We start from the raw sequence: 13,761 nt of genomic DNA on the forward strand, positions 1-13,761 counted from the left end.
AATAAGAATAAATACTCAAATAGCTAATACAAAAATGTACCTACAGATTTCCAATTCATATAACTATCGGCGACATTGGAAATGATAACAGTACAACGCCATAATATGTAAAACGAAAATAAGTCTTATTCATTGGGTCGACTTTCTGAATTATAAATGTGTAAACAAATATAGCAAACGAGCTCCTTATTATGGCTATAGCATGCGCGAAACCAAATTTTGAAACTGGCGTTAGATTTGCTTTTTTACCATGGCTATGCATCAAATTTTACCCAACAGATGTAGTTAAGCTCCTAAATTTAAATGAACATTTTTAATTGGCCGAATTTTCGAAACCTATACACACACAAACATTTGCTTCCAATTGCAGTTGCCGTATCTGAATTGACATCATTAACGTCAAACCTGTCATTGCGTTTACCTTTCCTCATTTACTGTTAATTTCATTTATACAAACAAAATAGTCTTTCTGAAGATTTACGTTACATTAAAACTCTTTCGTGGGACTGGATATGACCATGAATGTAGCGGGAGCTGCTTTTTCTCCAGCAAAAAAATGACTAAGTAGGGGCTTGTAACACAAATTATAAAATTGTAACAAGTCTACAAGTTACAAGTAATCTGCCTGTGCCTGTAACTATAACTACAAGTCCTAATGAATTCGGTATATTCAGATGAGTTGTGTTATGAAAAAGCTACAAGTGTAATAGTATATTAAGAAACAAGTCTTTAAAGCACGCGCAACGAGTTTAAGGGTACGACGCGCAGCGGAGTGCCTTTAACGTTGCAAAATCCTATTATATAGAAAATAAGAAAAACTATTGGACTGTGTAGACAACCGAAATTATGTGTGTGCGTCCAAAAAGATTGAACGTGTGGATGCAAATTGTACGTCGTACGTCAGTAACGTCGTAGATGATCGGGTAAGCTGCATTGTTCTTTTGTTATATTAATTTAAATTTGCTATTTCTTTTTTGTGCCAATGCAGGAATGTATACATATACAATGGCCAAATCAAATAATTTCTTTAACATCGTTCAAAATACTGCAAAATTGTGTCGGAATGCAGTAATAGTGCACGTTTTTGTATGTGCGATTTTGAAGGCACATACATAAAACTGTCCGTTTGTAGCCCTTACATTATTCGCCCTGTACAAATGCAAATTATGTTTGACACAATTTCTTCTAGGATCTATATTGAAGGAAGCATGGTGAAAGGATTTTTACAATTACTTCGGCAACCTAAACTAAAATTCGTTCTAACTACGCGTGTCTGGATACTAAAGACATCAGTAAAGGATTTTGAATGCCCCCAATACAAAATATTACATATGCAACAATGATGTGGAACTGCGTAATAATAGAACATTAGAACTGAACTGACCTTGTCACAAAAGGTGTGGCTTTTGACATTTCTTCACTAATATATATGGTGTGGTTATGCCACGTCAGTTATGTTACTGCACTTGTTTTGGAATAAATTAGTTAAAACAAGTTTATTTATTTTATTTATTTATTTATTATCCCTCTTTTGTTCTGGGCCCTCAACAGGCTTGCGCCGCATAATGCTTTTTAGAGGTGCCTCTGCAGAAGGTCTTAAGTTGTTCTATGCTACTCCGGTATTTACCTTACGAATTAGGAAAACTGCAGGAAAACCTTATTCGGAGTAGCCGGGAGAATGCTCGAAACTGATCTAAGGAAATTCCCATCTCTGCCACAGATGAAAAGTTCACCTCAAACCAGGTTCGAACACCCGACCTCCGGATTTATAACTCAACGCTCTACCATTGAGCCATAATGCCGGCAAGAAGCCAAAAACCATTCTTTGGTTCATTCTCAGCCTCTCAACAGGTTCGATATTTTTTATTTTAATGGAAATCGAGAGATTTTGTTATTAAAAAACGATAAAAACAAATTTGGGTGCAAAATAATATTTACATCAACTGTAAGCACTTTAAAATTATGGTTCGGGGCGAAGTCAGAAAACGTACCTGTGCGCGAGACTAGACTGTTTGACGTCAGTAGTCAGATATACTACAGTAATATTCATGTAGAAGTAGACATATGGATTTCCTATAGGAATTTCCTATGTCTACTTTTACATGATAAAAAGTATTGAATTGACTAGTATTTAATAGATTGCTTCTTTTCCCACGGAGCTATCACAACACAATTATACTCCTTGTTTTCGATTATTTGTGTTTGATTGCTAAATTTTATGAGGTACCTACGTTTTGACACACATGAAACCGAAAAATTTAAATTTTGATAAGTGCTAAATTCATAATGGTGCTATGCTTATATAGATGGCAATTTCTAAGCAATTTAAAAAATTATAGCGAATTGGTTTGCAATCTTATGCTACAGCCGACTAGTGATAATGCGCAAAATTTTGCAATTTCTATAATAAACCCAACGATATAATTATTTCATTTTATTAATATTGTGTAAAAAAGTAACTCACTTTTAGTTATCGGTATAACATGTAATGTCTATCATCGTTGGAATTATTGTATAAACCAGTAAATCGATAATATGTAAGGAATTCAAATTTATTCATTCACGTGTACATAATTAGATATCTATCACACAGTTTACTTCGATGTGTTAATCATAATTATTTTACTATGGTTATGATCTGAGCAACTCTTTCTGTGTCTTAATCAATTCAAATGTATTTATTTACATACTGGTATGTTTATTTTAATTTGAATGCTACTACTTATCTCATGTCGCTACTGTATGTTTAGTAAATCAAAGTGGAAGATACGGCAAATTGGTGAGTTGTGTATTAATGGAAACATCTAAGTAAAATGATGGAAGTGATACCTTTGGTTAATTTATTTTAACAAAATTCCCTGGTGTCCAACTCCATGATTTGGGAGTAAAAACACTCAAAACATGGATTATCCAGTACTAGCAGTAATCGAGGTTAAAAAATGTTTTGACGCTGCCCTAAACCGTGCACGTGGATTCATGCACGAGAGTCTGCTGCCAATGCATGTAATAGTCCTATTTTTCAGGTATGAGTGGTTTCTACTGTCCTTTAGCTACTTAATTGCAATTATGATTACTTCTGAACCATATGATTTACATATGCTATGCTCATAACTGTTAGTAGCATCAGAATTTAAAAAAAATTACACGTTTGAATTGGTCTAAAGTTTCCAAATACCTAAAATTCTGGAGACAAACGAACAAAGTCTTTTGGGTTTCAATTTAAGATAGCATTTAATTGAATTAAGATTAATTACGCATTAAGTTGTATTCCTAAGTTGTGCCAACGAAAAGAACCGTTAAAATATGATAGATTGTGTAATTTCACATTAAATATTATTATTAATGAAAGGGAACGCGCAGTCTTCCATTAATTCCTGTCAATATTCAAAATAAAAACTTTAATTAATATTCACTGAGTACCTAATTGATTTAATGCTGTGTAATCCGAACTGACATGGTTTGAAGGAATTTAAAATAAAACTTTGAAACAATAGACTTGGTCAGTATCGGTGTTAAGTTATAGCATAGTGTAAGAATTTAAAACATAATATGTTCTGGCACATCGTCATAGGTAATTCGAAGTTTTTATTTAACAAATATTGTAAGAATTGTATTATTGTAGGTACTATGTACATTGTTATATAACATCTGACCAGATAAGATTTCTGTTGCTTATTCCATCATCATGCAAACGAATTGAAATCAGATGATACGACGGAAAACACTGTTTTTGTAAACACAAAATATAAAACCTTTTTAAAGTTTGTCGACCTAAACAACTGAAACGAACTATACATAACTACATATTCTGAAGATTTTAACGAATGATAGAAAAAGTTTTGTGTGGGAAGTCCCTTACTTAAATTTGTTGAAACACCTAAACCTTACGGAAAAGATCATCTTTTCATTGAATTGACATTCAATGTGTCAATCAGTTTAACACTGAATCTTACCCTGCTTTACCTAAAAATGCGATCCGTTCACATTTCGAGGAATTTATTGCGATAAGGGAAGTACGGTAACTTTAAAAATAGTTATTTAAATAAAAGTCAAGAAAATGAAAATGACACATTACTGGCGAGGAAATATTGAAGTACGAGGCCCCTTTGGACCCCGAGTCAGGTAGAACTTTTGATTAATGACAATCTGTCAGTGATGACAGGAGTCATCATAGACATTTAGTTTCGGTTGATTTTGGTTAAAATATATGTAACCGTTAAAATTCGAGATGCCCAGTCGATATTTGGGTGTATCAGGTGGTTTACACAACATCATACGATGACATCGGTTGGTATATTTAAAAATGTTCTGAAAAGCAAATCAATATAGAATGTGGGCATAAGAGAAGGAACAAATGAACTATGAATGAGATCACACATATAGAACGCCATCTTCAGTGATTTTCCTAAAGACGATTACGTCTAGACGTGGGACAAGTTTCATTGATTTCGGGTGAATAATGGGACAATAAAAATCGGCTTGAATGCGCCTCGTATTGAGTTGATTAATGATCTAAAATTTGCACTCCTTTCCTGAAAATTATAAGCAAAAAGGTTCTAAAACATCAAATTTGTATAGAAGGGAGAACAAATTTAACTTATACATTTATTTCATCAGCCTGGATGTGATGTGGAATCACTTAAAAAGTAATAAGAATGTAATGTATTGGTCTTTCCCAAATTTATTTACTCCACTCGTTTCTGGCTTACATACACATGTGTTGCGGCCATATAATTTTGATGGCCATTATCAAAGCACTAAAGTTATATTGTATAATATAAATTAAACAAATTGTGGTTAATAATGGTTTCTCTTTGACTACATTACAAAGAACTGTCAACAAGAAGAAAAATAAAATGCAGCAGATGATCCAGAATCAGAAAACAATTATGAATATATCCGTACCAATAACATCAGATTCAATTATTACAACTTTCAAGAACTCTAATTTCAAATTAGGTGCCTTGTAATGAATAGAATTCGGACAATGTGGATCAATTTGGATCTAGTGACTAGCTTTCAACAATTCAAGTAAGCAAGTACAGGAAAGTAGTATATTTTCGGATAGTGTCCTAATTTCAAATAACAAGCCATTTCAGACATTAGACAGTATGAAATATCGAAAACATCTCCTTATCGAAGGTTAGTTATATCTCATATTTCGGTACTTCGGTAAGACGGCAGCAGAATAGTTATAAAACGTCGCGTTGTGAGGAGTTATATTGATTTGTGTGTTTCAGCTTTTTAGTGCAAAAAGCATTTGCAACTTCTTATTTTTGGACCTGGGTTAAAGTTAAAATGTTACTTAGTATCACTAGCTAGTCACGAGGAATCAATTACTAAAATGCAGGATACAATAAAATGAAGACTGTAAAAGACATTAAAACGAAGAAAATAGTCAAAAGAAATACAAAAGAAAAGAATTACAGTAGCAATGATTCATCAGATTCTGGATGTGAGCCAGTGTTGGTTGACGATTCGCATATAGATGTTGACGATGAGGACGCAGAATGTATGTGGACTCGAAAGAAAGTCACTGTAACAGTGTTTCATTTCCATGTACCGTAGAAACCACGGAAAAACTCGCACAAAAAATGAAATAGGCGAAGGGTGGTGTTGAAAAGGTAAATAACCCCAGAAATTTTATATATTTCATTGCAAAAATAAATAACACATAAACTGGACTGGACATGAACTTCCAAAACCAAATGTTGTGTCAAGTCACTTAACACTGCAGGATTTTGAACAGCTTTGGAAATCTTAACATCTCAGACGCTTTAGCCTCGGTTAATTGGAACCGTAGGCTCTAGAACCTATAAGGTTCAAAATATCCATTGATGACCAAATATTGACGTGGGCGAAGAGATTTACAAGACACTGGAAGATCGCATGCAAGGTTTTAAGAATTTTTCAGTCGGTTTCATCAACAGAACTTAGGTACGTTTTACTAAAAAAAATCGGGTTTGATCACCAGCAAGTACACGGTTCACAAAATTCTTATAAGTCGAAATTTTACTGGGTACTTTTGGCCCTGGGCGTGAACTTTACGATAGTCCTCAGGCAATCAAAAACGCATCAAGAATATCCATCATAGAAAAAAATTATTAATTACATATCCAAGGATGAAGAGATCCGTTCAGGACAAAGCAAGCGAAGGAGAACACAGCCGTTTAACTCCGTCAATCTAAAAATTCTTAGAAAAAAATTGCTCTTCAAATTAGAAAAGTATGCTTCTTCTTATCTCTCCATTCTAGTTTAGAATTATGAATTTTATTGTGATCAATTCAGGCCAATAAAGTATCAACAATGTTTGTTCCAAAAAATTGGTTTTGAGAATTTATACAATAAACGTGCTGCTTTTGTGAAGTGCTATAAGGCGGTATTTCTAAGTGTATGAACATAAATTCAAGAGACATGGTCGTTCTCTATCTGTTAGTGTTAAAGAGAATCATTTTTTGTAAAAAGAAAATAAACAACTTATAAGAAATTGCTTGATATAATATTATTTGTTTGTGGTTCGTACATTAAAATGCAGTTTCGCGCACATTTTACAATCCTAAAATCCGTTCAAAGTACTTAATTCTAGCGATGGCATTTACTTTGCCATATACGAGTCATTTTTGGTAATTTACAGATACCAAACCCGTACTAAGCAGCACCCCCTTATCCTAAATTCCGATGTTTATTCGAACCATACAACAACGTTATAATGTTTTCTCTATATAAGCCGTTCAGCAAAAGGATGTAAAGAAGATTATTCACAGCTCCCCCATTGTAAGTAGAGGTAAAATTATATCACAATGCAGTAATTTTCTCACAATGAGAAGATATTTGCAAATCTCACTTTTAGGGACACCTTATACAACAGTTTTTCATCTTCCGGAAGTTTATTGTAAAGGCATTAATCGGTTACATAATCATATGTACAAAAAAAAATAGTTGAGAAATTCAGGATGTGTCCTCATTTATTATAATAAAAATACTCACGTGTAATGCTTTCATCAGTACAAAAGACTTGTAAATGATCAACGGTAACTTAATAAACAATTAATTTACCCAATGCAATAAATGAACTGTAATATAAAACCATTGTATAATTTATTGATGCTCATACGCTAACATTACCAGTTCTACCGCTTTCACTTAAGAATAATGAACTTACACTGGACAAACATTCGCTTAATTAGCGTAAGCGTCGGTAATTACCATAATTTCTGTGTAGCAGATTTAGTAGATAATAACGCAAAGTTGTATTCAATCGTACTGTCACAAGAAATTAGAAATCATTGTGGTACAATTGCAATGTCACAGTCATTAACGCGTAAGTGGTTCTTTTATTTTTTTAAGTCCCACAATCCCTTGCGTAATCTATTCATTAATCTACCTTTGCTTCAGATAACCACACGAGTAACTACATTATGGATGGTTAAAGCTATAATGCGATAAAAATGCACCATGACAAATTGAAGGATGGTTCTGCATCCACTCTAGTATTGAACTTGAACGGTCAACATCAATAAATGCTTGTGCTGAGAGGGTAAATTTAATTACATTGGATCGCTGGCATATTAAGTTCCATAAAATACAGTGACGAGGGATTAGAAAATAAGAAGTTATGGTCTTTTTGAGTCGAAACCGCAAGGTATAACTTATCTTGTTGGCATCAGAAGGCATGAAGTACGGTTACGTTTTATTGTATTACGTAATAAAACCCGCAACGCTTTCTAGAACATTGGAAAAAATTATTTCTTATTAAAAAATAAACACTTAAATAGGTACTCTTTATTTACGTATTGTTTAAAATAAAAACCAACCTTGTCCAAGCTATTAAGGCACAATTTTACCATAATTCGTAGGTTTGTATGAATGTAGGCAAAATTAAAATTAGGTGCGAGAATATTTGGAAGCTATTCAAGGTTTATATTTGTAAATGCGGGCCCACATTCAGCGAGGAATTGTACAAAACAACAGATCTAATGCGGTTCCAGCAAGGTACGATGATCTACTAATTTACTATGCATGGGCGAGCCGTTTCTGATAATGAAGATTTCAAAATTTTGCTCCATATAACCCATCGTGTAACCTTTCCTTAAGAATGTTTCATAGATGTTGGCCAATTTGACTTTTACGCCCATTAAAAATAATTGAACAATTACAATGTACGGCAATCCCATTACAGTGAGCGAAGATCACGAGTCGTTTCAGACCTACCTACAAATTTTACATCAAAAGCATGTACAGATCGCAGCGATAAGTAGTTGTATTACCAAAAGCAAAAAGAAGCCTAAATACTTATTCAAAATACTCATTTACAAGTAAGTATGCGAATTACGCACGGAAGCTTGAATGTACCAGTTTCATTGACAACTCATGTACGTTACAACAATGCACATGTAATTAGTTCAAGGATATTCATCTTGGTTACAACTATTTAGCATAATATAAGTTCCAATCAAAGATTACCAGTTAACACTATCCTTTATCGATTATAATTGGATACAATATACACTACTTGGGTAAGAATCAGGTAACCAAAACGAAGGGTTAATGGAGTATGTACTTACTTCGATATGTGTTTTGAGGATATCCATAGCTGAACGATATAACGGTCGTAAGAGCCAAAACTAACGACAACCTCATGGTTAATGCTATGTACACTGCCCGTTAACTGACACAAGTCCCGATTGCATTAAACGTTGTACGAGAACTTTCTACTTATTTTATAATCTACGAAACGGAAGGTTTCCCCCTACTTAAGCAATATTGTTGTTACCAGATGAGTGCATCAATCTATTTTCAATTAAGTGCATTGATGTATGACCGGTTTATTGAGGAACTGGAAATAGTCTGCATCTGTGGGTAATGCGATGCACGTAATCAATAATTTTAAATAAAATCCACAAATTCGCCGGTTACCTACAGTTTATTGCTTTGTGTGCCCATGAATAATAAGGAATTCCGCATACCCTACCTAAAGCTAAGGGAGCGGCTGATTTTGAAATATTAGCCATTGAAATATTTTAAGGTGACAGCAGCTAGTGATATATCTTCGTTAACGGAACTGAGATCATGTACCTAATGCAGTTTGAAAGATATGACGCTAAGATTTTGCTGTTATAAAAGGAACACGCGATACGTCTGTGTCGACATTCGACAAGTCCACAAGTAATTTAGTTATTATGAATAAAGTGGCAAAAAAATGTTCTTCAACTACCCACATACATATGGTAAAGTAACTGAGAGTTTCGATGGAGCGATGCCCGATACGATACAGTTGTAGAAAAGGCCTAACAAATTTTAACTAGATAGCGTCAAAACTGCCACCTGTACTGATGTGACAAGGGTAGGTACGTTATTGGCAATTGTTTTAGGGAGCCCATCACGATCTCCTATGGTGACCATTTTTCCCCAATAAAAAACGCCTGCATTTTCTTCTCTTTACGAAATTGTACGCGATTATGACCAAAAATGTGACGTCGAGATACATTTTCACACAGAAATGTCCTTCAGTTCCCAATGTATTACCTGGTTTGTTGGTTTTCTGGGACTTGTTCCCACGATGTAGACTGTAAAGCGTTACTTCGAATAACGACATTAATAGATTGACGAAAACGAGATAGCTACCCAAAAGCAGTTCATCGAAAAGGAACAAACCATTCCCATTTATATAACTGGTGAGCTCTATTTTAATTGAAAGAGACATTGGACCACGCACCATTCCTTCTGCTTGAGACCGCTCGCGTTTAACGCCTTCTTAAACAAGTCGTTCCAAAATTTTATTTGGCTACTGGTCCATGTTAGCTAATCTTGCTTGGTTTTCATGATTGATATAGTCAGACCGTTTGGCCATGTTCCTTGTTTATGTCGCCAACCATACCAGGGGTGGCGAACCGGACCGTCGTCGGGCAACTGAGCAAAAAACCAATGGACCAACTAAATAAAGACTTGTGAAGTAATAATCAGCAGCCAACGACATCCCACATGCCGAATATTATTTCCGATCTAATATTATTTACATGATTTTTTTTCCAGCAACATTTTGTGGCACAACAAGTGTCAAGACAGTGCATTGTGATTCTTTAAGAAAGACGGACGTGTTTTTTAAATGCCGTTATTATTATTAATAGAACCTCGTGGCACTCCTATACTAATTTTTCGAAAGTTTGACATTGCACCATTTACCTTAGTACATTGAAATCTGTTCGATAGGTATGATGCTATTAGATTACAGCTAAGTTTATCAAAATTGTAGTGATATTTTAATTCACTAATTAAAATTGAATGTGAAACGCAGTCAAAAGCGCTATTAATTTAACATGGACGACGTCATTCTTCTATACGTGGATGGAGAAGGCCTTATGTGTTGGGTTCACCCAGTCAGCGCATGATTGGTTCGCTTCCGATTTTTTTCGCCAAAATTTAACCATTTGTTAATTTCAGTTCACGAAAAAAGGAAGAAAATTAACAAAATTATATGTCCCCCCGTACTGAATTTATTTATTTATTTCCCTTTTTTCGCATCGCTTTAAGCCCGTGTTGCAACCGGTGCACGAGTGCCATTTGATTCTGAAGGAAGCGCGTCGCTCGCAACGTTGCGATACCTACGTTGCGAATCAAAATGTTCCGTCCGGTGGGTTTCCAGACTGCACTCCTAATATTTGTAAATATATCCCACATTTTGTGAAACGCACGTGGATGATATGTGTTCTGCCGGGACATCTCTCAGCATAGACACTTCTGACAAACAATTCCGATAACGTTCTCCAAAAATAAATATCATATCAACCAACGATGTAAAGATCCTTCTTGGAAACTGCAAAATTTATCTTTTCATTCGTTTACCCAAAATTGTCATGAAACGTTCATTTTAATGCCTACTTTATGTCCGGAAATTTTAGTTCCCATGACAGAGGCAGACCACACTATGTTTCCTGCCGCCTGTAATGACTCCTGTCATCACTGACAGATTGACATTAATCAAATGTTCTATATAAAAATTGAATTTTATACGACTTCGAGTAAAATTTAATACAAAACTCGTCAGTAAAATGGCAATACTTGACTCGGAAATTAAAGTACTCGGCCCCAAAGAGGCCTCGCACTCTAACATTTCCTCGCCAGTAATGTATCATTGTACAGAAGAAGAAGATTATCAATTGGTTACTTATTACTAAGTAAAATTCGTCCGATCTTTTTGAAAATCCGTATTTGGTCACTTACTTTTTATAACAAAACAATGACAAACCCGATCACCGTAGATTTTATAGTTATTGCATAATTAAATAAACAAATTTACAAAACGATGCTTGGTCTTTCAAACTAGGTGACTCCCAGAGCGTTCTATATTTTTTTTTCAGATGGTGGAATCCTAAGACAACATTTTCCAAAAATTGTCCCGATGATTCTTGCAAATTGATGGACTGTGGAATTTTTTTTAGTTATCTAACAAATTGAATATCTCCCGAAATATAACAAGGAAGATTACTCTATAATAGGCCCTTGGCGTTCTGATTAATAAAAATCATACATTTTGGTAAAATAGAAGCATTAAAAAGCTCACCCTTTAAACAATCGTTCGATGCGACCCGATTTGCAAAATCATTTTTTGTTGTGTCGAAAACAAGTCCGAAGTCAAAAGCTGATTTCTCGTGCCCTCGGATTTGGACGTATTTTTTTTAATGTAGGTCTTTCCAGAATCAACGGCACAATTGTTGAAAAAGGTTGTTTTAGGGTTCACTAACTGTAAAAAAATTGAGAACGCTCTGGGAGTCATCCTTTTGGAACTGCAAAATACACTTTATCGGGAATATATCTAATAGTGTTTTTGCACTTTGGTACAAGACAATACCTATAAAATGGTTTTACCATGGTCTGAATAGCTATTACAACTGACAATCTGTTTAAATAAATCAACTCTAAAAGTAAAGAAATACTGCGGTCGTGGCTTGTGACGTCATCCAAGGCCCGCTGAAAATGTGGCGGCGTTTATACACATCGAATAAAGTCAACGTTTTAAATATTATTTTCCAAGTTAAATTGAATTGTTATAACAGTGTTTACACTTTTTACTGTGTTAGAACGATGTAAAAAAGCGATTAAAAAATTTAAAAAAATACATGCATATTTCCTATTCAAGAAATATCCATCTCTTGCGCTTATATCTCACATTCTGAAATTTACCTCGGCTGAATTTTCTCCAACTACGTCTACCACTATTATGAATACACTTCATATCATCTGCCATTATACCGGGTGAATATTTCAAAACCGAACATAGGGAATTAACATGGGAAAAAGGTTTTTTGCAGATCGTTGCTCCCCATGTTAACTTAGAGGGTTTATTATAAATCAGTTTAAGGCATTACTAACATAAGACAAAAGTAGATTCAAACGTTATTAAAGTCGAAATCAATATGAGTTTATGACATTTTCATGCCTACTTTCTGTCAGGAAATTTTAGTTTCCATGACAGAGGCAGAGCAGACTACATTTCCTGCCAATTGTTACTTTACTGACCTCATCTGTCACTTTACCGTCCGCGCCGTCACTTTACCGGCAGCATCTGTTACACTGCTAAACGTCTATAATGACTTCTATATAAAAATTGAAATTTTATAAGAAAATACGATTTCGGGTAAAATTTAATACAAAACTCGTCAGTAAAATGACATTACTTGACTCGGAGATTAAAATACTTTAAATTAAAAAATTAAAGTACTCGGCCCCGCCTCGCCAGTTATGTGTCATTTTCCGGACTTTTATGTTAATAACTATTTTTGTAAAATGTATTTCACTAAGGAAATAATATATATTGTTTACCAAGGACGAGAAGTGAATTTTCACTCACAAGTCGGTAGTTTTACGTACGACGCGCCTTTAGACGCCGAGTACGGAAATTTGGATGTGTCAGCGGACCTCACTCATCCGTGGTAAATACTAAATTTTTTTATTAGTATGCTGGAATTGCTTGTATATTAACGGCTAGTCAATACAGCCATAGAAATCAAAAGAAGCAGAGAAGCGGAAAAGAGGCAAAAAAGTAAATTTTCTCTGTCTCTTTTCCGCTTCTCTGCTCCTAGCAACGAAACACAAACAATACTTCGCAGCTTGAATATGATCAGCGAAATGTCTCGTTTGACGTACGTATTAAAAAAAGTATTTACAATAAAAAACGTTTATAGCGAAAATAATTACTCTAGTACGCCATATTTGTTTTCCGTGCATTTTTCATAAGCGTCCCATTCCGTCTGTGTCAAAAGCTATTTTCAGTTTGTACTGTCGAATGTTTTGTTTCTTATGGTTTAGTTAAATTGTACGAGACTCTTTCTGATTATAATGAGACTAACAGATTACTGAGAAGTTTTAGTTATGTGTGGTTGTACAGGAAACTTTTGCTGTGATAGTTACTTACTTTTCAGCTACTATACGTTGTTACAATACTTTAAATACAATATACCTATATTTTAAAAAAAATACCACAAACTTCTAAGATTTTTAGATTTTGCTAACATAATTTATTATAGGAACATGCTTTAGACTTAGACCTACTTTTTTAATTGACGTTAGAAAAAAGTCTGATGTTCGCTATGTACAAATTTTCTACAATCGAATTAGTTCCGATCCATGTAACCAAAGCACATAACCATGAAATTCAAGTTGCCGCATATCGTAACTCAAGCAAGTGTACATTGAATTGATAAGACCTTACACACAATTTGTTATGTTTTGTCATAATTAGAATGGAATAAATAAGTGCCTTCG

The 13,761-nt window shown here is 34.4% G+C and overlaps 1 long non-coding RNA gene across 1 annotated transcript; it reads right to left on the reverse strand.

Annotated features, from left to right (window-relative positions):
• Positions 1–7,767: 7,767 nt before the first annotated feature.
• Positions 7,768–8,347, reverse strand: LOC116167611. The gene is made up of 2 exons (XR_004144581.1): positions 8,268–8,347; positions 7,768–8,211 (listed from the first exon to the last, which is right to left on the reverse strand). It is a non-coding gene; the product is annotated as an uncharacterized LOC116167611 (long non-coding RNA).
• Between the last annotated feature and the right edge of the window lie 5,414 nt (positions 8,348–13,761).

The sequence above is a fragment of the Photinus pyralis genome, unplaced genomic scaffold, assembly GCF_008802855.1.
Source record: "Photinus pyralis isolate 1611_PpyrPB1 unplaced genomic scaffold, Ppyr1.3 Ppyr1.4_LG4, whole genome shotgun sequence".
Lineage (NCBI taxonomy): Eukaryota > Metazoa > Arthropoda > Insecta > Coleoptera > Lampyridae > Photinus > Photinus pyralis.